Source organism: Rhinolophus sinicus, linkage group LG10, assembly GCF_036562045.2.
Source record: "Rhinolophus sinicus isolate RSC01 linkage group LG10, ASM3656204v1, whole genome shotgun sequence".
NCBI classification, from domain to species: Eukaryota; Metazoa; Chordata; class Mammalia; order Chiroptera; family Rhinolophidae; genus Rhinolophus; species Rhinolophus sinicus.
The window spans coordinates 82069470-82096742 of NC_133759.1; the positions used below are offsets into that span (position 1 = coordinate 82069470).

Genomic DNA, 27273 nt, shown 5'->3' on the forward strand with positions numbered 1-27273 from the left:
TTTTTAAGCACCAGAGAGGATACTAAGCCTCAAATATCCAGTCCCTGCATACTGGAAAATGGATCTCTCTGCTTCTATAGAGCCATGTTGTAAAAACCCTTAATGTGAAATCTTTAATCCAGCAGTTCTACTCATAAATATCCTAAAAACATGCTTGCTTATGTGTACATATACATAGAATGATGTTTACTGCAGCTTTATTTTATAACAGTGAAACATTTAAAACTGGTTTATTTGTACTTGAATATAATGCAGCCATTACATTATATATGAATCAATTCTATATATATTGACAAGAAAGATCTCCAAGACCTACTGTTAAGTAAGCAAACACGAAAACAATTCCCAACAAACTGATCCCCAATAAGTCCCCCAATCATAAAACTATGTTGTATGTATTAAATACATAGGTGGAGGAAAAGGACTGGAGAGAGACACAAAAATCCTAACAGTGGTTAACTGGAGAAAAGTGAAGAAAATGATTAGCTATTTGCAGTATACATAAAAGGAAGAGGGTGTTCATGTGGGGTTTAAAATATTTTAAAATAGTGTTAACTGCAAGTATATAACACCTGGGAGAGGAGCTGTAGGGTTTATCTGGTTTAGCTGCCAAGTTCGAAAAAAGGCCTGAAATAGAATTTGTAGCTTGTAAAGGTTTCACTGTCCTGACTAAGACACTGTTTGAAAGTTGATTTGATCACTGACTGACCCTGTTTGGTTGTCGGGCGGGGGCGGGGGCGGGGGCGGGAGGGACACAGAGCCTGGAGAGGAGGGGGCCTCCAGAGATGTGTGGTGCACCAGGGCAGCTGCGCGGTGGGAAGAGTAAGCCCGGAAGCAACTACGGAAGCGCTCCCTGGGAGGTTAGGGGAGACCTGAATCCTCAGAAGAGCATTCCAAGTGTCTGATTGGGGCGGGGGATGGCGGAGCGGACAGGTTTTCGGAAAGTAAATCATTGTAGGTCACTCCCACTTTCGTCGACTTATTGTGACGTAAGTCCTTCTCACCAGTCAAGATGATATAGTCTAGTGGTTGTAGGCGGACTGGCTTTAGCTCAGCGGTTCCTTCGGCAAAAGTGCATTCAGCGCTTTAAACCGCCCTTCCGAGGGTGGTTCGAGACCCGCGGGCGCTTTCCAGTCCTTTTGCAGCTGTCCCAGCTTTTATTTTCTCGGTAATCAGCCTAGATTCTTCCCCTGCCTGGAGTACCAAAGTTACCGTGTTTCCAAGCCGATTTTCAGCTCCCTTTCCACCGGGAACCAGTGCTTTTCGGAGAAATGGCTGATGTTAAGACTGGGGTAGGAAATACAGGCATGAACTCCAGACCATCTTGTAGTGCCAGAAAGTAAGGAAGTGCTAAAAACAACAACAAAAACTTACTGTAAAAATTACTTTCGGTGTTTAGTAATGTTTGTGGGTTTGTTCCAATAGTTACTGTACCTTGTGTCTTTTCTAATGTCCTCAAATTCTCTTATTTCGTTTGACAGCTGTATCTTGACTCCCTCCTATTAGTTTTATAACAATCAGTTTATTCTATTTTCCCCTCACTTCTATTTTTTTCAGTCATGTTTTCAGAAAACAAAGTTTACATATTATTTTTCTACCCTTCTCATTACCTGTTAGTTGGAGTTCTACACTTTATTTAATGCTCACCATCATAATGCTGAGTTTCTCCCTTTTCTCCAGTTAGTTCTTAATTGGATGAGCTCATTCTCTAGCAAATTCATCAAGAGAGACTCCTGGGCATAGTATTTTGAGTTCTTTTTTCTTTTTTTTAAATTTATTTTTTAAATTTATTGGGGTGACAATTGTTAGTAAAATTACATAGATTTCAGGTGTACAATTCTGTATTACATCATCTATAAATCCCATTGTGTGTTCACCACCCAGAGTCAGTTCTCCTTCCATCATCATATATTTGATCCCCCTTACCCTCATCTCCCACCCCCCACCCCCGGTATTTTGAGTTCTTGAATATTTATTTACTTACTTAACCGCCGCCTCCCATCCTTAATATCTAATCAAGTTCCTCTTAGTAATTTTCCATCCATTGACCATCACACTCTGTTCTTGGTTTTTGTTTTTAGCACAATTCTGGGACAGGGAGTTTTTAAAAATCAATTTATTTTCTATTTCACCCATTCCCCCACCCCTCTCCCCATTGGCAACCATCAGCTTGTTCTCTATAACAATGGGTCTGTTACATTTATTCACTTGTTTTGTTTTTTGATCCACATATAAGTGAAATCATTCTAGGAGTTTTATGGTTTCAGGTCTTGCATTTACATCTTTAATCCATTTCGACTTTATTTTTATAAAGTAAGAACTTGATCCAATTTAAATTTTTGCATGGAGCTGTCCGGTTTTCCCAACACCACTTATTGAAGAGACTGTCTTGACCCCATTGTATGCCTTAGTCTCCTTTGTCATAGATTAATTGACCATATAAGAGGATTTATTTCTGGGCTACTTCTTGCATATTTAAAACTGATTTTCTAGAGCCTTGGTACTTTAAGGACAGAGTGCCTGGATATAAAATCTTGGTTCACATTTCTTTTCCTTGAGTTTTTAAAAACTTCTTTGCTGCCTTTCTGTGTTGTTGTGGAACTTGATACCAACCTGATTTTTGTTCTTTCATAAATGATTTGGCCTTTTTGCCTAAAGCCAAAAGGATTTTTTTTCTTTCAAATCTAACTGGTTTTCTAAGATATATGTCAGTAGACCATTCCATATAAATTTTCCTAGGTTCATGGAAGACCCTTTTAATGTGTAGATTCAAGTTTTATTTCCAGAAAGTTTTCTTATATTATAATTTTAAATACTACATCTGTTCCATTATATTGTTTTTTCTTCTTCAGGGACTATATCTTTGATCCTTCTCTGTATCTAGCATGCTCTCTCTGATCCTTCTTACTGCTGTTTTGATTTTATTTTTATTTTCTTGGCTGTTTTAATTATTTTCCTCGATACCAGTTGTTATATTGTAAATAAAATCTCTTCCGCTTGGATATCTTATCATTTAGTCTTTTTCTTTTTCCCCTTGGGATGATGTGTTTTTTTTCTTCAATTTATCTTGATTTTGACTAACTCTTGTCTTAGATCTCTTTGTTTTTTGTCATTTTCTGTTCTGAGTTATTTTTCTGATTCACAGTATTTTTTCATATCACCAAATGACTGTTTAAGGTTATTTAATTCAGGCTGGAGTGTTTTGTTTCAGTTTTCCTATTTTATGGTTAGTTTTTAAAAATATTCTCATATTTTGTTGTCTTTATATAATATTATGCCTGCTATTTTCTGTTCATTTTGAAGTGTCTTTATTTTCTAGTTTCAGCAATTGCAAAAAAAGTAGGCAGTTGGATCCTTTTCGGACTTCCTAGTTCAAGAGTGCCCTCTACAGTTGGTAGAATGAAATGCATTTTTCCTAAATAGAAGGCACTGTTTTGGGAGTGGAGCCAGGGTGGTATGTGTTCTGATTTTGTGGTTTTCTTTAATTTCTGTGGTAGTTTTTATTTTCATTGCTTGCTTCCTTCTTTCTCCTCACCATCACGCCCTTCAAGTCTTTCCTCCAGGTCAGATGTCTTCCCAAGATTGTCATTTCTGAAACTATATCTATTAAACAGTAACTTCCCACCCCCAAACCCTGCCCCCAGCCCTTAGCAACCACCATTCTACTTTCTGTCTCTATGAATTTACTACTCTAGGTACCTCATATTAGCAACAAGTGGAATCATACAGTATTTGTCTTTTTGTGACTGATGTATTTCACGTAACATCATGTGTTCAAGGTTAATCTATGCTGTAGCATGTGACAGGATTTCCTTCCTTTGGGTATATACCCAGAAGTGGAATTGCTAGATCATATGGCAGTTCTATTTTTAGTGTTTGAGGAGCCTCCATACTGTTCTCCATAGCTACTACATCATTTTACATTCCCACCAAAGTGCACAAGGATTTCAATTTCTCCACATCCCTGCCAATACTTGTTATTTTCACTCTTTTTATAGTAGTGATTTTAATGGGTATGAGGTGATTCCTCTCTATTCTTGCATGTATGTATTTCCAGTTTATCTGTATCCATCAAATGTTGCTATTTTTATTGAGATATTAACTTATCTATTAATTTGGAGAAAATTGATACCTTTATGATATTAAGTCAAAGAGACTTACATGAAGAACAAGGAACGTTTTCCAGTTGCTCAAATCCACTTTTGTGCATTAAGTTTTTCCACACATGATATTTTTTATATTTCTTGATAAGTTTTTAAGAATTTATCCATTTTTGTTTATAAGGTCTTATAGTTCATAACAATTTCTAACTTGTTATTGTTTATGTATATGAAGATTATTGATTTTTGTGTGTAAATTTTATGTCCTGACATCCTACCGAATTGTTTTGTGCTTCTTTTCCAATTTACATACCTCTATTTATTTTCCTTTCTCTGACTGCATTTGACAGTTCCTCCACTGCAATATTACATAGTAGTAGAAATAGAAAGCATCCTTGCTTTGTTCCTGACCTTTACTGAAGCTTCTTCAGTGTTTCCCCATTAAGTAAGATGCATCCCTAACATGATTTTATATATATAACATATGTACATATGCTATATTATATATTATGTGATAAAATATAATAAGTATAATGTAATATATACATCATCAGATTAGAGATATAACCATCAATTCCTATTTTGATTGTTTAAAAAATGTGGAATGTGTGTTGAATATTATTGAAGGACTTTGTATGGACATACGGAAATAATTATGACTTTTCTTGTTAGATCTATTGATTTGGTGAATTATACTAATGCAGTTCCTAATATTCCATTCTTGCGTATTTATGGTAAATTCCACTTAGTCATAATGCCTTATTTTTATAATGTGTTATTGGATTTTGTTTGCTAATATGTTACCTAAATTTTTTGCCTCAATATTAATAATTGAAGTTGATTTGAAGTTATATTGTTGATGCTATTTTAGCCACATAGATAATATGGTAGTACTCTTTAATTTTTTGAGAAACCTCCATACTGTTTTCCATAGTGGCTGCACCATTTTGCATTCCCACCAACAGTGTACAAGGGTTCCCTTTTCTCCACATCCTCACTAGTGTGTGTGTGTGTGTGTGTGTAATAGCCATTCTAACAGATGTTAGGTGATAGCTTATGGTTTTGATTTGCATTTCCCTAATGATTAGGGCTGTTGAGCATCTTTTCATATACCCATTGGCCATTTGTATATCTTCTTTGGAGAAATATCTATTTAAGTGCTTGGCCCATTTTTTTTTTTTTTTTTTTTTGGTGTTTTTATTTTATTTATTTATTTATTTTTAAATTTTCTAATTTTATTTAAATACATATAATTGGATCCAAAAAGATTTTTTTATTTTTTTTTATTTTATTTTATTTTTTTTATAGTGCTTGGCCCATTTTTAATACGGTTATTAGTTGGGCTTTTGTTGGATTTTTTTTTTTTTTGCTATTGAGTTGTAGGAGCTCTTTATTATTTTAGAAATTAACCCCTTATCAGGTTTATGGTTTGCAAATATGTTCTCCCTTTCCATAGGTTGCCTTTTTACTCTACTGATTGTTTCATTTTCTGTGCAGAAGTTTTTTAGTTTGATGTAGTCTCATTTATCTAGGTTTACTTTTGTTACCTGTGCTCTGCATATACAGTCAACTGATCTTCAGCAAGGTTGCCAAGAACACACAATGGGATCAGAATATCTCTTCAACAAATGGTGTTGGGAAAATTGGATATCCGCAAGCAAACGAATGAAATTGGACCCTCATTTTACACCACACATAAAAATAAATTCAAAATGGATTAAAGAGTTAAATGTAAGACCTGAACCTGTTAAACTCCTAGAAAAAACATAGGAGGAAATCTTCATGACTTTTAATTTGGCAGTGAGTTCATGGAGATGACACCAAAACACAAGCAACAAAAGGCATTTATTTTTATATGGTGTGAGGTAGGGGTCCAATTCTAGTTCTTTTTACAACAGTTTTAGGTTTAAAGAAAATATCTGCAGAAAATATAGAGTACCTATATGCCCTCTCTTCTCACTCCTATAGCTTTCTATTATTACTATCTTGCATTAGTGTGGTACACTTGTTATAAATGATGATGAACCAATATCGATATATTATTAACTAAAGTCCGTAGTTTATACTAGTGTTTACTCTTTGTGTTTTACAGTTCTGTGGGTTTTGACAAATGCATAATGTCATATTTCTACCATTAGTCATACAGAACAGTTTCACTGCCCTAAAAACTGCCCTGTACTCCACCTGTTAATCCCACTCCCACCCCCAAATTGAACTTCCTATAACCACTTATCTTTTTACTGTCTGCATAGTTTTGCCTTTTTTCATATAGGAATCATATAGTATGTAGCCTTTCATATAAGAATCATATTGGAATCATATAATATGTAGCATGCATTTAAGTTTCCTCCATATCTTTTCCTGGCTTAATAGCTCATTTCTTGATCATTCAATAATATTCCATTCTACCAATATACCACACCTCATTTATTTATCTATTGAAGGATGTCTTGATTGCTTTCAATTTTTTGGCAATTATGGATGAAATTGCTATGAATATTTGTATACAGGGTTTTTTTTTTTGTGTGTGTGTGGACATAGTTTTGAAATCATTTAGGTAAAAACCTAGAAACACAATTGCGGGGTCATATGGTAAGCCTATGTTATGTTTTCTAAATAACTGCCAAAATGTTTTACAAAGTGGATGTACCATTTTTCATTCCTACCAACAATGAATGAAAGTTTGTGCTGCTTTACATCTTTGCCAGCATTTGATGTTGTCAGTGTTTTGGATTTTAGCCATTTTAATAGGTGTGTAATGGTATCTCCTTATTGTTTTAATTTGCAGTTCTCTAATGATGTATAATATAGAGCTTCTTTTCATGCTTTTTTGCCATTTGTATATTGTCTTTGGTGAAATGTCTGTTCACATCTTTTGTCCATTTTTAAACTGAGCTGTTTCTTTTATTGTTGAGTGTTAAGAGTTTTTTGTATATTGTCCTAGTTTGTTTGTGCTACTATAACAAAATACCATAGAATGGGTAGCTTATAAATAACAGAAATGTATTTCTCACAGTTCTAGAGGTTGGGAAGTCGAGGATCATGGCACTGGCAGATTTGTGTTTGGTGAAGGCTTCCTGTTCCTTGATTGCTATCTTTTCACGTGGTGGAAAGAGTCTATGGAGCTCTGTGAGGTCTCCTTCATAAGGGCACTAATCCCATTCATGAGGGTGGACACTCTCAAAGACCCCACCTCCTAATATCATCACCTTGGGGATTAAGATTTCAACATATGAATTTGAGAGGACACAAATTTACAATCTATAGCATATATTTTGGATACAAGTTCTTTACCAGGTACATGGTTTGCAAACATTTTTCTCCCAGTCTATAGCTTGTATTCCTATTCTCTTAACAGTGTCTCTCATAGGGCAGAAGTATTAAATTTTAACGAGGTCCAACATCAATTTTGTCTTTCTTAGATTGTGCTTTTGGTGTTATATCTGAAAAATCATTACCAAACCCAAGGTTTCCTACATTTTCTCCTACATTATATTCTAGAAGTTTTATAGTTTTTATTTCACATTTAGATCTATTGATTCATTCTGAGAGTTTTTGTGAGAGGTGTAAGGTTATGTGTTTACATTCTTTTTTGTTTGTTTGTTTGTTTACATTTGGATTTCCAGTTACTTCAGCACTGGACATTTTCTGAAAAGATTCCCTTTTCTCCATTGAATTGCCTTTGTTCCTTTGTCAAAGATCAGTTGGCTATATTTGTGTGGTTCTATTTCTAGGCTTTCTATTCCGTTGATCTATTTGTCTATTCTTTTGCCAATACCACACTGTCATTTTTCTTTGTTACATTTAAAAAAAGTTAAATTTATTGGGGTAACTGGTTAATTATATGTTTCAAGTATAAAACTTTATAATACAACATTTGTATATTCCATTGTGTGCTCACTACCAAAAATCTAGTCTCTTTCTATCACCTATATTTGACCCCTTTTACCCTCTTCATTCCCCCTCTCAACCCTCTTTCCCTTCTGGTAAGCACTGTACTGTTGTGTGTGCCTATGAGTTTGTTTTATTTGTTCATTTGTTGCGTTTTGTTTTATATACCACATATGAGTGAAATCATGTGGTTCTTGTCCTTTTTCATCTGATTTACTTCACTTACCATGATACTCTCAAGATCCATTCATGTTGTTGCAAATGACAGTATTTCATCTTTTTATGGCAGGGTAGTATTCCGTTGTATACATGTACCACATCTTCTTTATCCAATCATCCGTCGAAGAACTCTTAGGTTGTTTCCATGTCTTGGCTATTGTGAATAATGCTGCAGTGAACATAGGGACACATATTTTTATGAATAAGCACTTTCAAATTTTTCCGATAGATACCCAGAAGAGGGATTGCCGGGTCATATGGTAGCTCCATTCTTAATTTTTTGAGGAAGTTCCATACTGTTTATCATAGAGGCTGCCCAATTTACATTCCCACCAGCAGTATACAAGGGTGCCCTTTTCTCCACATCATCTCCAACCCTTGTAATTTCTTGTCATGTTGATAATAGCCATTTTAACATGAGGTGATATCTCCTTGATAGCACACTGTCTTGATTACTGTAGCTTTATATTACGTCTTGAAGTCAGGCAGTGTTAGTCCTCTGACTTTGTTTTTCTCTTTCAATATTGTGTTGACTATTCTGGGTCTTTTGCCCCTCCATATAAACTTTAGAATCAGTTTGTCAATATCCACAAAATAACTTGCTGGAATTTTGATTGGGATTGCATTGAATCTATAGGTCATGTTGGGAAGAATTGACATCTTAATAATGTTGAATTTTCCTGTCAATAAACATAAAATAGCTCTCCATTTATTTAGATCTTCTGTGATTTCTTTTATCAGAGTTTTGTAGTTTTCCTCATATAGAGTCTTTACATATTTTGTTACATGCATACCTAGGTATTTCAGTGATTTAGGTGCTAATATAAATGGCATTATGTTTTTAATTTCAAATTCCAATTGTTCATTGCTGGTATATAGGAGAGCAATTGACTTTGTATATTAACTTTGTATCCTGCAACCACTTTGCTATCATTGCTTATTAGTTCCAGAAGTTTTTTTTGTTGTTGATTCTTTGGGGGTTTCTGCATAGACAGTCGATCATATCATCTGCAAACACAGACAGTTCTATTTCTTATTTCCAATATGTACATGTTTTATTTCCTTTCCTTGTCTTAATGCATTAGATATGATTATGATTCTGAATAGTAGTGGTGAGAGGTGGCATCCTTGTCTTGTACCTAATCTTAAGGAAAAAGCATCAAGTTTCTTATCATTAAGTAAGTTAGCTGTATGCTTTTTATAGATATTGTTTATGAAGTTGAAGGCTTCCTAGTTTGCTATTCCTAGTTTGCTAAGAGTTGTTTTTTTTTTAATCATAAATGGACGTTGGATTTTTCAAATGCTTTTTTTCTGCATCTTTTGATATGGTTATATGATTTTTCTTCTTTAGCCTATTGATCTGACAGATTACATTAATTGATTTTCAAATATTGGATCACCTTTGTATACCTGGAATAAATCCCATGGGTCATGATGTATAATTCCTTTATACATTGTTACATTTGATATGCTAATATTTTGTTGAAATTTTTACATCTATGTTCATGAAAGATAATACTCTGTAATTTTCCTTTCTTATAATATCTTTGTCTGATTTTGGTATAAGGTAGTGCTAGCCTCATAAAATTAGTTAGGACGTGTTCCTTCTGTTTCTATTTTTTTAAAAAGAAATTTGGTATCATTTCCTCTTTAAATGTTTAGTAGAATTTGAAACCATTTGGGTCTTGTGCTTTCTATTTTGGAAAGTTATTAATTGTTGATTCAATTTTGTTTAATAGATATATTAAACAAATAAATGTATTTGTTTAATGATCTATTTCTCCTTGTGTGAGTTTTGGCAGATAGTATCTTTCAAGAAATTGTACTATTTCATCTAAGTTATCAAATTTGTGGGTATAGAATTGTTCATAATATTCTTTTATTACTGTTTTAATGTTTGGGATCAGTAGTGATGGTGCCTCTTTTATTTCCAATATTAGTAATTTATGTCTTCTCTTTTCTTGGTTAGCTTGACTAGAGGTTTATCAACTTAATTCATACTTTTGAAGAACCAGATTTTAGTTTTCATTGATTTTTATCTATTGCTTTCCTATTTACAATTTTATTGACTTCTACTCTAATTTTAGTTTTAATATTCTGCTTACTTTGGATTTAATTTACTCTTTCTTTTTTCTAGTTTCCCAATGTGGAAGCTTAGATTATTGATTCTAGATCTGTTTTCTTTTCTAATATATGTATTTAATGCTATAAATTTCCCTCTAAGCACTGCTTTTGCTGCATCCCACAAATTTTGATATGTAAGAGTTTAATTTTCATTTAGTTCAAAGTATTTTAAAATTTGTGACTTCTTTTTTTGACCTATATGTTATTTAAAGGCCTGTTGTTTAATACCCACATAATTTGGGATTTTCCCACTGTCTTTCTGTTACCAATTTTTTAATTCCATTGTGGTCTGAGGGCTTGTTATGGTGAGAACATTAAAACTGTACTGTCATAGCAGCTTTCAAATATATAATATAGTATTGTTAACTATAGTCACCTTGCTGTATGTTGGATCCCCAGAACTTATTCATCTAATAACTGAGCTTGTGCCCTTCGACTAACATCTCCCCTCTTTCCCTACCCCTTAGCCCATGGCAACCACCATTCTACTCTCTGTTTCTAAGAGTTTGATGTTTTTAGATTCCATATATAAGTGAGATAAGGCAGTATTTGTCTTTGTCTGACTTATTTCACTTAGCACGATGCCTTCAAGGTATGTGAATGTGGTTACAAATTGCAGCATTTATATTTTTATGGCTGAAATATATATACAGAGGATGCCACAAAATGTACACACATTTTAAGAAAGGAAAAACTGATTAAAATTGTAATAATATATACCGATAACAAAAGATGAATACAAATCATGTTTGCCTTCTGCAATTACAAGAGGTGCTCAAAGTGGTTACCATCAGTGTCCAGACACTTCTGATTATGGTGAACTACTGCTTGAGCAACGTTGACCAAAGTGTCCACTTATATACATTTTTTGACACCCCCTGTTCACACACACACACACACACACACACACACACACACACACACACGGGATGCCAAAAAATGTATACACATTTTAAGAAAGGAAAAAACTGTATTAAAGTTGTACTACTCAATATATACTGATAACAAAAGATGAATACAAGTCATGTTTGACTTCTGCAGTTACAATAAGTGCTCAAAGTGGTTATCATCAGTGTAATTTTAATACAGTTTCTCCTTTCTTAAAATGTGTATACATTTTCTATCTATCTATCTATCTATCTATCTATCTATCTATCTATCTATCTATCTAGATGTTTAGGTTGTTTCCATGTCTTGGCTATTGTGAATAAGGCCGCAATGAACATGGTAATGCAGGTATCTCTTTGAGATAGTGATTTCATCTCCTTCAGAAATATACCCAGAAATGGGATTGCTGACTCATATGGTAGTTCTATTTTTAATTTTTTGAGGAACCTCCATACTGTTTTCCATAGTGGGTGTACCAATTTTCATTCCCACCAACAGTGCCCCAGAGTTTACTTTTCTCCACATCTTTGCCTGCATTTGTTATTTTGAATTCTTTGTCAAGCAATTACTATATCTCTATTTCTTTGGAGTCAGTTACTGTGTTCCTTTGGGGGAGTCAGTTTTCCCTGATTCTTCATGGTCTCTGTAGCGTTGTGTAGGTGTCTACACATTTGAAGAAGCAAGTTCTTCTAGACTTTATGGACCTGCTTCAGTAAGGAATGACCTTCACCTGCAGGTGGGGGTATGCTGGAGCATGCTGTGGCCCTGGGTCTGGTGGTGCAGGGTGACAAGTGCAGAGGCATCTAGTGGCTCAGTGTCCGGGAGTGCCTGATTCTTTGGCTCAGGCTCAGGCTGCTTGCATCCACAGAGTCAACAGCTGTGTGGTTCTTGATGAAACACTGGGGTGTGTGTGTGCAGAGGTGGCAATGGCTGTTGGGGTCTTCAGTAGTACCTCCCAGTCCAGCAGGTAGGGACCAGGGTAGGCAGCATTGTTGGCTGGAGCTGTTGGTGTGCACAGTTTTTGCTGCAGGGCCAGCTCCAGATGTAGTGGCAGGGACCAGTTATAGACACACACGTAGTGGTGGGGGCCAACGCAAAGAGCAAGGGCTGGAGCCAACTGTGGACACTGGCAGTTATGGGGTCCTGGCTGTCAGTGTGCAGTGCTGTAGCTACTGGTTCTTGCCATAGGCACAAGTATGGAGCCCAGTGTTGAGAGGTTGGCCAGGGGCATGTAGGTTCACAGCTGGAGGGGCAAGCTGCAGGTGAGCCCAGTGATGTAGGCCCGTGACAGGAGACAGAGCTGGATCGAGGCCCACAAGTAGCTGTGGGGATCCTGGTGATTGGTGTGCACTCCTCCTGTGGCTGCACAGTCTCCCCCAGGGTGTGCACATGGCAGTGGAGGCCAGTGATGGGGGCTGGGCCTGGGGTGTGTGGGTGGATAGCTGGAGGGGCTGATTGCAGGTGAACCCAATTGTGAAGGCCAGTGACAGGAGCTAAGGTCAAATTCAAGCCCCCAAGCAGCTGTGTGGGCCTTGGCATGCACTTCCATTGCTGTAAGATCTTGCCATGGGTGTGCACATGGCAATGGAAGTTGGTCAAGTGTATGGGGCTAGTAGCGCGCAAGTGCACAGCTGGAGAGGCTAGCCTCAAGTGCACATAGTGGTGGGGGTCAGCTTTAGGGGTCTAGGCTGGTGTCTTTCACTTGCGCAGCTGCAGAGGCTTGGGATGGCTGCCAAGGGGGGGTCCCTGGACTCAGGCAGCTGGTGTTAGTGAATACAAATACCTGTGGGAGGATAACTGGTGAAATTTGCAGAGACTTCCATGGTAGCTGTGCTGGCTATTGGTTTCTTCAGTGGTGAAAGCTGCTGGGGTTGTGTGTGGAGCAGGTGACTGGGAACCACGGTAATTCCTGCCGAATGGCTGATATTGGTAGCCCTACTTTTCTTCCTTGTTCTGAGCCATCTATACAGCTCAGTTTTTCACCTTTGCTGGTCTCTGGGTAGGGTGAAACTGAAGTGGTTTTTTTGTGCAGTGTCCAAAAGTCTGGCGAAACTGGTCATTCACCGTTCTGCCTTTCCCAGTGAGGGAAACTTTCTAGCTGGGGAGTTTTCTCTTGGCGCTGAGCAATCCTGATAGGGCAATGGGATGATTCAGGCAAAAGGAAGCTGCTCTTTCTTCCCTTTTTGTGTGGTGATTCTTAATTTTGTTTTGTTTTGTTCTTCTCTGTTGCTGAAGTTTCTTAAGTGGAGTCCAGGGCTTTTTTTGTACATGGATAGTGTCTAATTGTTGATTTTTGTGGAGAGATGGAGGCTGGGGTCTCCTACTCCGCTATCTTCGTGACATCACCCCCCCCACCACCACCTTAGGTGATACATGAATGCTAGACAAGCTGGATTTGGGTATTTTCTTTCCCCCATGTCAAAGGCTAGAAGGAGATGGAATGGAATATTTTTCTCTCCCCACATTGGTTAGGCTCTGGTAAAATAATTTCTTTTGAGGGCAGAACTTTGTTAAAGAGAACAGAACCCTCTGGGTATATTTCTAAATGGTCAGTTTCCCCCGCCTCCCGTAGGCAGCATGATAAGATTTTTCTGGAGTAAAACTCGGGAAATTGTGGTGGTTCCCTTAAAACGGAGGCCCCAGAGTTTTTAACTGTCAACCCAGTGCACACTGAGCCTCCAGTAATTTGTCAAACACAATTTAAGTGTTCCTACAGCTACTGGCTCCAGCAGGGGGTTTCTGCTCCAGATACTCTGTGATTCTCTGTATCCACCTCTCCAGTTTTTGGGCCAACAGCTTGCCCTGTGACCTCAATTTTCTGATAGATATGAGAAGAGTTGGTCTTTGGTTTGGTCAGCTGTGTTCTTTTCATTAGGATGGTAGTGATGTATTCCAAGCTCTTTAGATGTCAGTGCAGAAACCAGAAGTCTCTTTGTTGGTGCTACTTTTATCCCATCTTTTTACTCATACACGTTTTTCAAATAAAGAATTTGGAAGTTTACTTTTTTATGTGATCTGGAATACTTAAAAGAGGGATCTGCAGTGCCTGTGTTTGCTTTTACTCTCTGTGATTCCCTGGAACCTATCACTTTGCCTGGCACAATACAGACATTGAAATAGAATGATACTGGGCGGCGAGATGGCTCAGTTGGTTGGAGTGTGAACTCTGAACAACAGGGTTGCTGGTGCGATTCCCACATGGGCCAGTGAGCTGCGCTCTCCACAACTAGATTGAAGGACAATGACTTGGAGCTGATGGGCCCTGGAGAACACACTGTTCTCCAATATTCCCCAATTAAAAAAAAAATAGAGGCAGAAAAATTCATGCTTTCAACCATCATCTAGTCTATGGAATTTCAATGGAGAAAAATAGCCTATTATACGTACCCATATATTTACCATTTGTTTTACTTCATTTCTGATGTTCCAAATTTCTCTCTGGTATAATTTCCTTCCATCTGAAGAAATTTGTTCAGAATTTCTTTTAGAGCAGGTCTACTAGAAATGAATTGTCTTATTTTTTCCCTTCATCTGATAATGTCTTTATTTTACCTTACTTCCTGAAGAATATTTTTGCTGGATTACTGAATTCTGAATTGATAGTTTTTTTCTTACAGTGCTTTAAAAATGTTGCGTTTCTCCTGGCCTCTATTGCTTCTGATAAGAAGTACATAGTCATTTGAATAGTTGTTCACCTATGTAAAATGCGTTGTTTTCTCTGATTGCTTTCAGTTTTTTTGTTTTTGTTTGCCTTTAGTTTTCAGCAGTTTGTTAATCATGTTTCCGGGAATGTATTTCTTTGATTTTGTCTTGTTTGGGTTTTACTAAGCCTCTTCTTTTATGTAAGTTTATCTTTTGCCAAATTTGAGAAGTTTTCAGTCTTGAGTTCTTCAAATATTTTTCTGCTTCATGTTTTTTCTCTTCTTCTGGGACACTGATGACACAAATGTTAAGGCCCTTTGGTATTACCCTTCAGGTATCTGAATTTTTGTGGGTTTTTTTGGTTTGTTTGTTTTGTTTTAATTTATTGGGAAACAGTTTGTTTTTCCAGTACCTATCAGCTCCATGTCAAGTTGCTCTTTTTTCAATCTAGTTGTGGAGGGCACAGCTCACTGGCCCACGTGGGAATAGAACTGGCAACCTTGGTGTTATGAGCACTGAGCTCTAACCACTGAGCGAACCGGCCGCCCTTTTTGTTCTTTTTATCAATCTTTTTTTCTCTTTTGTTCAGATTGGATTCTTTCTCTTGGTCTATCTTCAAATTTGCTAGCTTTTTTCTCTGTCATAGCCATTCTGCTATTGACCCATCTAATGAATTTATTTTAGTTATTATATTTCAGTCTGATATTTGCAGTTTGCATTTGGTTCTTTATATCTTCTATTTTGTTGCTGATGTTTTTTTATTTGTTACAAAATTGTTCACCCTTAATTCCTAGAGCCCAATTATAATTTCTTCCTTAATATCTTTTGATAATTCCAACATCTGAGTCATCTTGGAATTGGTGCCTATTGATTGAATTTTTCTTGTGATTTGAGAGTTTCTTGGTTTTTCACAAGAGAGTTTCTTGGTTTTTATGCCACATAATTTTAGATTTCATCCTAGACACTTTGAACATTATATTATGAGATTCTTGGTCTTGTTTATATCATAAGGAGAATGTTGTGGGTTTTTGTTTCATTTTGCTTTAGCAGGTGATTGACCAGGTTAGGTTTAGGCCTCAAGTTTTTAACCTGCCTCATGTTGACTTTGGTTCTAAAGTCAGGTATGTTTTCAAAGTGATTGAAGTACTGTTTGCAGCGGGCCTGCAGGTGCGCCACCCAGTGGTCAGTCCTGGACCTGGGCAGTGGGGTACTGTACCTCTCAGCTCTTAAAGCCTGTAGTATGCCATTTAGAGTGAGATCCACACATCTTGGAGGTGAGCCCATGAGTTTATATTCAAGTTCAGGGGAATCACTCTTCTGATCTCCATTGCCTTCCATGACTCTCTGGGGCCTTTATTTCTGGTCCTTCTGACTGAAAGCTGAGGTTTCAGTTTCCCGTCTCTACCACAAACATCCCATGATGGTGTCTGCATTCAGGACCAAGTAGATAGATGACAGAAATATATTTAAAAAACAATGGGGCTGTGTTCAGTGTTTTTAGGACTACAGATTCTCTGGTCAGAGAGAAGGCATCCCCTTCCTCAGAGTTTTAGGCACCTGTCTGGTACCTGGGGATTGGTCAGGAAAGAAGGGAAAAAAGAAAAAAAAAAGACACACATCCCACTATCTCGAAGCTCTAGTAGTCTGTTTTCTGGTTACAAGACCAGTAAGAGAAAGATTCTGTTGTAACTTTTTGTCTGCAGCTGGTGTGCACTTCTGAGTTTCAGGATGCTTTTGGGTCCAGGCTGGGCAGTATCAGAGGAGGAAGAGAGTGCTTGTTTAGCGGAACTTCAAATTTTGGTCTCCTTCACAAATCTGACTGCTACATTAACTTTTCAGAGACCTCAGATAGCTGCTCCGTGCATTCTGTCTAGCTAGCATTTATAATTGTATTCAGTGGGAGAATGCAACTAGTCAGGGTGTAGTGTAGTTACTCCATTTTCCCTGGAACCAGAACTTCTTTTTAATTTTTATGCTATCGGTTCCATCAGAATCTGCCTTTTTAAAAAAAACAGTTTGATTGCTTTAAATTGGACAAATCAAAATTGTCCCATAATTTGACAAATCACTTGTGAAACCAAGATCACAAGTGTCATATTTGAGAACAGATTTAATTTTATTAGGTATGACAATCCCATCATCAAGAAACATGAATTGTATTTCCTATGTGGAATAAATGCCTAAGATGCTCATCTAAGAATCTGGTCTGGTAACTATTCTTTTGGGCTTTTGGATCCTAGCCTTACAAAGAATAAAGAATACTACTACTTCCTGGCAGGCCAGGAATTCTAGCAAATTTTGGAAACCTAGAGGAAAGATTTCACTCACATTTACTGGAGCTGAAGACAAAACCTGATTGAGATGAATATCTTGATTTGGGTTTTCTAACATTGAAATAGTTGAGCAAACAAGAATAATGACAATATCACTGAAAGACAGAGGCTATTGAAAATTCAATCTTAAATTCCTTACGTAATATCCTGACAGCTGTTAATTCTGTGTACCTAGCAGTTGCTCATCACTGTATGTAAAAATCTAGATTTACTGACCATGAGTGTTAGTGCATTCCCTTTGTTTCATCTATGAATCTAATCAATCCATCACCACAACAAAGCCTGCATAAGACAGCCTTTTAGTGATGAAGAATAACATTTTGGAATTATTCATAATCACATTGAAGGATTAAGAAAAATCCAAAACATGGAAATGAAGCAAAAAAAGATAACTGTCTGCCCTTTCAAAATAATTTTAGGGCATTTTCTACAAGTATCTTTAAGGATCATCTGATTTTGGACAGGATGTAACTTAGTTTGCATTACTTATTAGAGGCCAGAATATTTTCAGTTCTTCAAATCTAATTATTATATAATAATTTCTGTCAAGTAGAGCAATTAACCACCAACGTTTTGTCTTTCTGGTGGACATTAACCAGTTCGGAATTTAATTTGGCAATCTTATTTTAGCATTCTTCCCATTCCCGATTATAAAATTCACATTTATCTTCTTGTCTTTGGCCAACTTTGTCATCTTGCTGTTTCCATTAGCAATGAGTTAAACAAAATTGACCAGCTCACTATCTATTTTTATGAGAATTATTTTGAGACAAAATGCAGAAATTAACATCCTGATTTTGTATCCCTGTATGCACCTGTATGATAATTTCTTTTGGATGCAGCACTAGAATAAAACTGATGGTTTATAGAGTATTCTACTTAAGTAGCTCCAGTTGGGCTTCAGAATGGCTGCATCAGACTACACTCCCAACAGCAATGCATGAGGTTTCTTTTTTATTTCCACATTCTTTCCCACGTTGGGAATTACTAGCTTTCGTATTTTTGGCATTCTGATATAAAGCATTATATAATTTTCTTTTAATTTTCATGTATGTGATTATTAATAAATAATAATAAAGATTAACTTGTGGAGATTGTTTTTTTTTTGAGATTGTATTTTATATTACATCTTTTCTTTTGATTTTCCATTGTGGTCAGTTGACTGTCTTGTCACTGTCATTCCTGTTTTTCTTGTTGGTTTCCTTTATTTTCCAGACATTAGTTACTTGTTTTTTCAGACATTGCAACTATATTTTTTTAAAATTAAAGTTTATTGGGGTGACAATTATTAGTAAAGTTACATAGATTTCAGGTGTACAATTCTGTATTACATCATCTATAAATCCCATTGTGTGTTCACCACCCAGAGTCAGTTCTCCTTCCATCACCATATATTTGATCCCCCTTACCCTCATCTACCATCCCCTGCCCCCCTTACCCTCTGGTAACCACTAAACTATTGTCTGTGTCTATGAGTTTTTGTTTCTCATTTGTTTGTCTTGTTCTTTTGTTGTTTTTGATTCATATACCACATATCAGTGAAATCATATGGTTCTCTGCTTTTTCTGTCTGACTTATTTCGCTTAGCATTATAATCTCAAGATTCATCCATGTTGTCACAAATGGTCCTATTTCATCTTTTCTAACCGCCAAATAGTATTCCATTGTGTATATATACCACAACTTCTTTATCCATTCATCTATCGAAGGACATTTTGGTTGTTTCCATGTCTTGGCCACTGTAAATAAAGCTGCAATGAACATTGGAGCACACTTGTCTTTATGTATAAATGTTTTCAGATTTTTTGGGTAGATACCCAGGAGAGGGATTGCTGGGTCATATGGTAATTCTATTCGTAATTTTTTTAAAAAAAGATTTTATTGGGGAAGGGGAACAGGACTTTTATTGGGGAACAGTGTGTACTTCCAGGACTTTTTTTTTTTTTTCCAAGTCAAGTTGTTGTCCTTTCAATCCTAGTTGTGGAGGGCGCCATTCAGCTTCAAGTTGTCCTTTCAGTCTTAGTTGTGGAGGGCGCAGCTCAGCTCCACGTCCAGTTGCTGTTTTGCAGGGGGCGCTGCTCACCATCCCTTGTGGGACTCGAGGAATGGAACCGGCAACCTTGTGGTTGAGAGCCCACTGGCCTATGTGGGAATCGAACCGGCAGCCTTCGGAGTTAGGAACACGGAGCTCCAACCACCTGAGCCACCGGGCCTGCCCCTGTTTGTAATTTTTGAGGAACCTCCACACTGCCTTCCATAGCGGCTGCACCAGTCTGCATTCCCACCAACAGTGTGTGAGGGTTCCTTTTTCTCCACAGCCTCTTCAACACTTGTTACTATTTGTCTTGTTGATGATAGCCATTCTAACTGGCTGGAGGTGATATCTCATTGTGGTTTTTATTTGCATTTCTCTGATGATTAGTGATGTTGAGCATTTTTTCATACATCTATTTGCCATTTGTATGTCCTCTTTGGAGAAATGTCTATTCAGGTCCTCTGCCCATTTTTCAATTGGGTTGTTTGTTTTTTTGTTGTTGAGTTGCATGAGTTCCTTGTATATTTTGGATATTAGCAGAGGCATTGTTTGCAAAAATCTTCTCCCATTCAGTTGGTTGCCTCTTTATTTTGTCGATGGTTTCTTTTGCTGTGCAGCTTTTAAGTTTGATATAGTCCCATTCATTTATTTAACTTTTACTTCCCTTGCCTTTGGAGTCAAATTTATGAAATGCTCTTCGAACCATAAGTTTAGTACCTATGTTTTCTTCTATGCAGTTTATTGTTTCAGGTCTTATGCTTAAGTCTTTGATCCATTTTGAATTAATTTTAGTACATGGTGACAGATAGCAATCCAGTTTCATTCTTTTGCACGTGGCTTTCCAATTCTGCCAGCACCATTTATTGAAGAGGCTGTCTTTTCTCCATTGTATGTTTTTTGCTTCTTTATCAAAAATTATCTGTCCATATTTATGTGGTTTTATTTCTGAGTTCTCAATTCTATTCCATTGGTCCATGTGTCTGTTTTTCTGCCAATACCATGCTGTTTTGATTATTGTAGCCTTGTAGTACAAGCTAAAGTCAGTGAGTGTGATATCTCCAGTATTGTTCTTTTTTCTTAAGATTGCTTTGGCTATTCGGGGTCTTTTGTGGTTCCAAACAAATCTGATGATTTTTTGTTCTATTTCGTTAAAACATGCCATTGGGATTTTGATGGGGATTGCATTAAATCTGTATATTGCTTTGGGTAATATGGCCATTTTAACTCTGTTCATTCTTCCAATCCATGAGCATGGAATGTCTTTCCATTTCTTTGTGTCTTCTTCAATTTCTTTTAAAAATGTCTTATAGTTTTCAGCATATAGGTCTTTCACATCCTTGGTTAGTTTATTCCTAGGTATTTTGTTCTTTTTGCTGCAATTGCAAAAGGAATTATTGTTTTTATTTCTTTTTCTGAGATTTCATTGTCAGTATATAGGAATGCAATGGACTTTTGTACATTGATTTTGTAGTCGGCAACTTTACTGTATTCGTTGATTGTTTCTAATAGCTTTTTGGTGGAGTCTTTAGGGTTTTCTATATATAGCATCATGTCATCTGCAAAGAGTGACAATTTAACTTCTTCATTCTCAATTTGGATGCCTTTTATTTCTTTCTCTTGCCTTATTGCTCTGGTGAGGACTTCCAACACTATGTTGAAAAGCAGAAGTGATAGGGGACAGCCCTGTCGTGTTCCTGAATGTAGAGCAAAGGGCTTCAGTTTTTCACCGTTAATTATGAGATTAGCTGAGGGTTTGTCATATATGGCCTTTATTATGTGAAGGTATTTTCCTTCTATACCTATTTTATTAAGTGTTTTAATCATAAATGGATGTTGTATCTTGTCAAATGCTTTTTCTGCATCAATTGATATAATCATATGATTATTGTCCTTTATTTTGTTTATGTGATGTATCACATGGATGGATTTGTGTATGTTGAACCATCCTTGTGCCCCTGGGATGAATCCCACTTGGTCGTGATGAATAATCTTTTTAATGCATTGTTGCATTTGATTTGCTAGAATTTTGTTTAGGATTTGTGCGTCTGTATTCATCAGAGATATTGGTCTGTAGTTTTCTTTTTTCACCAGGTTTTGGTATCAGGGTAATGTTGGCCTCATAAAATGAGTTAGGGAGTCCTGTTTGAGCAGGATTGGTATTAGATCCTCTTTGAAGGTTTGGTAGAATTCACTAGCATCTGGTCCTGGACTTTTGCTTTTGGGAAGGTTTTGGATGACTGATTCAATTTCGTTACTGGTTACTGGTCTGTTTAGATTTTCCAATTCTTCATGGTTCAGCCTAGGAAGGCTATATGTTTCTAAGAACTTGTCCATTTCTTCTAGGTTATTGAATTTGGTGGGCAACTGTATTCTGTTTTTTATTATTATTACTGGGGAAGGGGAACAGGACTTTATTGGGGAACAGTGTGTACTTCCAGGACTTTTTTCCAAGTCAAGTTGTCCTTTCAGTCTTAGTTGTGGAGGGCGCAGCTCAGCTCCAGGTCCAGTTGCCGTTGCTAGTTGCAGGGGGCACAGCCCACCATCCCTTGTGGGAGTCGAACCAGAAACCTTGTGGTTGAGAGGACACGTTCCAACCAACTGAGCCATCCAGGAGCTCAGTGACAGCTCAGCTCAAGGTGCCGTGTTCAATCTTTAGTTGCAGGGGGCGCTGCCCACCATCCCTTGCGGGAGTCGAGGAATTGAACTGGCAACCTTGTGGTTGAGAGCCCACTGGCCCATGTGGGAATTGAACCTGCAGCCTTCGGAGTTAGGAGCATGGAGCTCTAACCTCCTGAGCCACCGGGCTGGCCCTGGGCAACTGTATTAACTGTTGTCTGTTCACTTTGCCATGTTTTTTTTTCACTGACAAAATCCTTTATTATTATTATTTTGTGTTTATTATTATTATGTGTTCCAAGACTTAGTCCTTAGCCCTGTTCTCTACTTTTATCTATACACATTCCTTTGGCAGTATCATTTAGTCTTATGATTTTAAGTAATATTTACATGCCAATGATTCCCAAACTTATTACTCCAGTCTATATATTTCTCTCAAAGTGCAGACTCATACATCTAACTGCAAACTAGATATTTCCACTAGGAATGACTGATTTACATCTATAATTTAATATATCTGGATCACACACTTGATTTTTCTCCCACAAATCTGCTCTCCTCACAGTCTTTCCTATTTGAATTGAAGGCAACTCTATTGTCTTCATTGCTGAAGCAGTAAACTGTTGAGTCATTTTTGGCTCTCTCTTTTTAAATCTCAGCCCAAAAGTAATATATAAATTTCGTTATAATAATTTGTCTTATCAATAGATATGTATTGAGCATCCGTTATGTACTAGACACCCAATTAGGCAATGGGTATATATCACTGAACAAAATAAACAAAAAGCCCAACATTTGAGGAACTTTTCTTATGAGAAGGAGAGGCAAACAATAAATAAGAAAATAACAAGCAAATTATATATGGAGAAGATAATATATGCTTTAGAACAAAGAAAGGGAAGAAGAGATTAGAAGGATCAAGAATCTGTGAGGGATGGGAGGGAGGTACACATTGTAATATTACATAGCTAAAAATGATAGTCATGGTAGGTCTCATTAGGAAGTTAAATTAAAGACTTGAAGTAGGCAAGAGAGTTAGCCAAGCGATTTTCTGGGTGAATATATTTCAGGCAGAGGGGAAAACCTAGAGGCGAAGCCCTAAGGAAGATGTGTACTTGGTGTATTTAAGGAACAGCACAGAGGTTGGTATGGTTGAAGCAGAGAAAGGATAGTCAGGACAGCAGTAGGAAATGAGGACAGGGCGGTAATGGGAGAACCAGACAATTTGGGTTTTGGTATGGTAAAGCTTTGCCTTGTACTCTGAGTGAAACAGGATGCTAGAACTTCTCTTTTCACGACAGGCGTGATATAGCTAAAGTCAGTCTGGCTGCATATTGAAAACATAATGTAGGGAGGAAATGATAAAAGCAGGAAGATACAATAAAAGCCTATTTCAGTAATCCCAATAAGAGATTTTGATGACTTTGACCAAGGTGGTAGCAGTGGGAAAAATAAGAGTCAGATTCTCAAGATTTTTCAACTGTTGAAAAACGTCAAATCTACAGAAAACTTGCAAGAATAAGACAATGAACATTCATATATCCTTCACTTAAGGATCATTAATTGTTAACACTTGCCATATTATATATAAATATACATGGAGATATATATTTATATCTATATATCTATATCTATAAAGAGAGGTTGAGTGTTAAATATTTTTTGCAATGTTACATGAATTTTACAAATGTTAAATGATTTTATGGTCAGTTAAAAACATAACACTCATATTGCAATTTTTCATGTACCTGTTTCCTAAGAACAAAGACATACTATGATGGTTAATTTTGTATGTTAACTTGCCTGGGCCATGAGGTGTCCAGGTATTTGGTTAAACATTATTCTAAGTATGTCTGTGAGAGTGTTTCTGGATGAGATTAACATTGAACTGGCAGAGTGAGTAGAGCCGATGCTTTCTCCAATGTGGAAGGTCCACAAAGAACAAAAGGCTGAGCAAGAGAGAATTTACTCTCTCTGCCTGATGGTCTTTGATGTAGGGACTTTAAATTTCTAATGCTTTCAGAGTCAGACTGGAACTCACACCATCAGCAACTCTCCTGGTTCTCAGGCCTTCAGACTGTAGATTTGGGGGCTTCTCACCTCCTATTGTCATGTAAGCCAATTCCTATTTATTGTGTTGATTTAAAATTCATTGATATTTATTCTTCTGTTAAATTTTAGATTAAGGTTATCTAGTTGCCTTAAAAATCCAACTGGAATTTTGATGTCAATGATTTTTAATTTATGGATTAATTTGGGGGAGATTATATTTTATATTAATGAATGGCATCTAAGCATAGAATGTTTATTTATAATCTTCTCTGTTCTTTAAAAGTATATTATATTTTTCTTCATTGAGATCTAGTATATTCTTAGTTATTAATAATTCCTAAATGCTTTATAGCTTTTTTGAAATTGTGAATGATATATTTTTAATATTTTCTACTATTGATAATGTAGTGAAATACTATTAATATTTTAAAGTTGATCTTTATTACAGAAAATTTGCTGATATATTTTGTTAGTTCTTAGAATTTGTCTTTTGTTTACATTGGTTTTTCTAGATGATAGTTTTATCTCTTTCTTTTTATATCATTTTTCCCTTTATAGTGATATGGCCGGGACTTTCAGCACCATGTTAAACAGTAGAGGTGATGGCTAGCATCCTTATATTATTGTCAATCTTAAATAAAATACATGTAAAATTTCTATATCAAATATAATTTCTACTGTAGATTTTTTGTAGGTTTTAATATGTATTTTTCCAAGTAAAGAAATTTTCCTAAGAATTTTAAAAATCAGAATTATGTATTGAATTTTATTGAATGCTATAGTGGCCTCAAAAGATATGTCCATGTCCTAAAACTTGGCCCTTCTGAATGTTAACTTATTTTGAAAGAGTCTTAGCAGATATAATTAAATTAATGATCTTAAGATGAGAACATCCTGGGTTACCCAGGTGGATCCTAAATCCAATATCAAGTGTCCTTATAAGAGACTGAAGAAAACACAAAGAAGAGGAGACATCCATGTGAAGATGGAGGGAGAGATTGGAGTGATATAGCCACAAAGAATGCTGATAACCATCAAAAGCTGGAAGAGGTAAGGAATGGATTCTTCCCTAGAGCCTTTGGAGGGAGTGAAGTATTATTAACACCTTGATATTATAATGTGGCCTCTAGAACTGTGAGAGAATAAGTTTCTTTCTTTCTTTTTTTAAACCATTTATTCCCCATTGTGTATTCTTGGTTCCTTTGTCACAAGGTTTGTTGTTTTTTATAAGTTCTTTATGTATTCTGGATTAAAGTCCTTCATAGAAATGTGATTTGCAAATATTTCTCCCAATCCGCAGCTTGTCTTTTTTTTTTTTTTTCAGTCTTTTATTTTATTTTATTTTTTACAGGACTTTATTGGGGGACAGTGTGCACTTCCAGGACTTTTTTTCTCCAAGTCAAGTTGTTGTCCTTTCAATCTTAGTTGTGGAGGGTTCTGTTCAGCTTCACGTTGTTGTTCTTTCAGTCTTAGTTGTGGAGGGCGCAGCTCAGCTCCAGGTCCAGTTGCTGTTGCTAGTTGCAGGGGGCACAGCCCACCATCCCTTGCAGGAGTCGAACCGGCAACCTTGTGGTTGAGAGGATGCGCTCCAATCAACTGAGCCCTCCGGGAGCTCAGCGGCAGCTCATCTCAAGGTGCCATGTTCAATTTTTGTTGCAGGGGGCGCTGCCCACCATCCCTTGCGGGAGTCGAGGAATTGAACTGGCAGCCTTGTGGTTGAGAGCCCACTGGCCCATGTGGGAATCGAACCGGCAGCCTTCGGAGTTAGGAGCATGGAGCTCTAACCGCCTGAGTCACCCGGCCAGCCCCAAGTTTCTTTTGTTTTAAGCCATCAAATTTGTGGTACTTGGTTACAGCAGCCCTAGGAAATCAGTACAAATGATTTTCTGCATTATTTGATTTTTTTAATCTTTTAGTTTATTTATGTAGTCAATCTAGTCAGTGTTCAAGGCCAGAATCTAACAATTACAGGTATTTTTAACTGGGAGGATATTCATATGGGAAATTGTATGATTACAAGATAATTGAAAGGTTGTAAGTAATAAGCTGCACAAAACTAGCCTACTAGTAAAACTAGTCCCTCTGAGAATGCCATTAATACCACTAGAGATGTACCAGTCTAATTCTGGAGTTTCTTCTATTGCCACAATAGCCTTTGTACTCAGAATTAAGGAGAGTGGACACTAAATATGTAATCTAGGAATTAAAGAATCAGATTAAGAAGTAATACACTTGACCTTAGGGCCTCTATTTTTAGAAAAGACTGAAAATGTGTGAAAGCATGCTTGAGAGGTGCCAGGTATCTCAAAGGATTTTTTTAACCCAAATTATTATCTACAAAAATGACCACTTATAGACATTCTCTCATTTTATAACACATAATTCGTAATAGGAACTTCATGTAAGAAATATCATAAACCCATTCTTTTTCAAAATTGAGAGAAAATTTGCTCTAATTAGAAATGGTGTGATCATAAAGAATGTGGAATTACCTTCAGTAATGAATATCAATTTACTCAACATCAGAGAACTCATACTGGTGAAAAACATAATGAACGTAAGGAATATGAAAAGATGTTTAAATTCAATACAGTCCTTACAACACCATAGAGAATTCATACTGTTGAGAAATTTTATAAATGTTAAGAATATGAGAAAGTCATTATTTGCATGGATAATTCAGTGAACACCAAAAAATTCATCCTGTTGAGAAATCCTGTGAGTATAAGAAATGTAGGAATGTTTTTAGAACCAATTGAGTTCTTTCTTCAAACCAGAGAATTCATACTGATAACAAACTTTATGAAATTACTAATGTAGGAAAGCCTTTATTATGTGTGGACAAGTTACTTAATATTGAGAATTTATAATGATAAGAAACTTTATGAATATTAGTAATGTAGGAAAGCTTTTATTGTGTGTGGGCAAATTATTTAGCATTGATAATTTATACTGAATTTATAATGTAAGAAATGTAGAAGGATGTTTAGACTTAATTCAGTTCTTACTACATATTAGAGAATTCATACTGGTGATGTACTTTATGAATATTAGAAATTCAATAAAGCCTTCGTTGTATGTGGACAATTTATGAACATCAGAGCATTCATACAGGTGAGAAATCATAGGAATATAAAGAGTGCAGAAAGGTCTTTAGACTTAATTGAGTTTTTTCTTCAAGCCAGAGAATTCATACTGATGATAACCTTTATGAATTTAAGGAATGTGGGAAAGCTTTTATTGTGTGTGGACAAGTTACTCAATATCAGAGAATTTATACTGGTGAGATACCTGATTAATATAAGAAATGTGGGGGAGATATTTAGACTTAATTCAGTCCTTATTATATATTAGAGAATTCATACTGCTGAGA

At 36.4% G+C, this 27273-nt stretch overlaps 1 long non-coding RNA gene across 1 annotated transcript; it reads left to right on the plus strand.

Annotated features, from left to right (window-relative positions):
- The first annotated feature begins 778 nt into the window (after nucleotides 1-778).
- Nucleotides 779-27266, plus strand: LOC141567275 (uncharacterized). Its single transcript, XR_012489804.1, has 4 exons — nucleotides 779-1168; nucleotides 23872-23961; nucleotides 24459-24950; nucleotides 25560-27266. It is a non-coding gene; the product is annotated as an uncharacterized LOC141567275 (long non-coding RNA).
- Nucleotides 27267-27273: the final 7 nt, after the last annotated feature.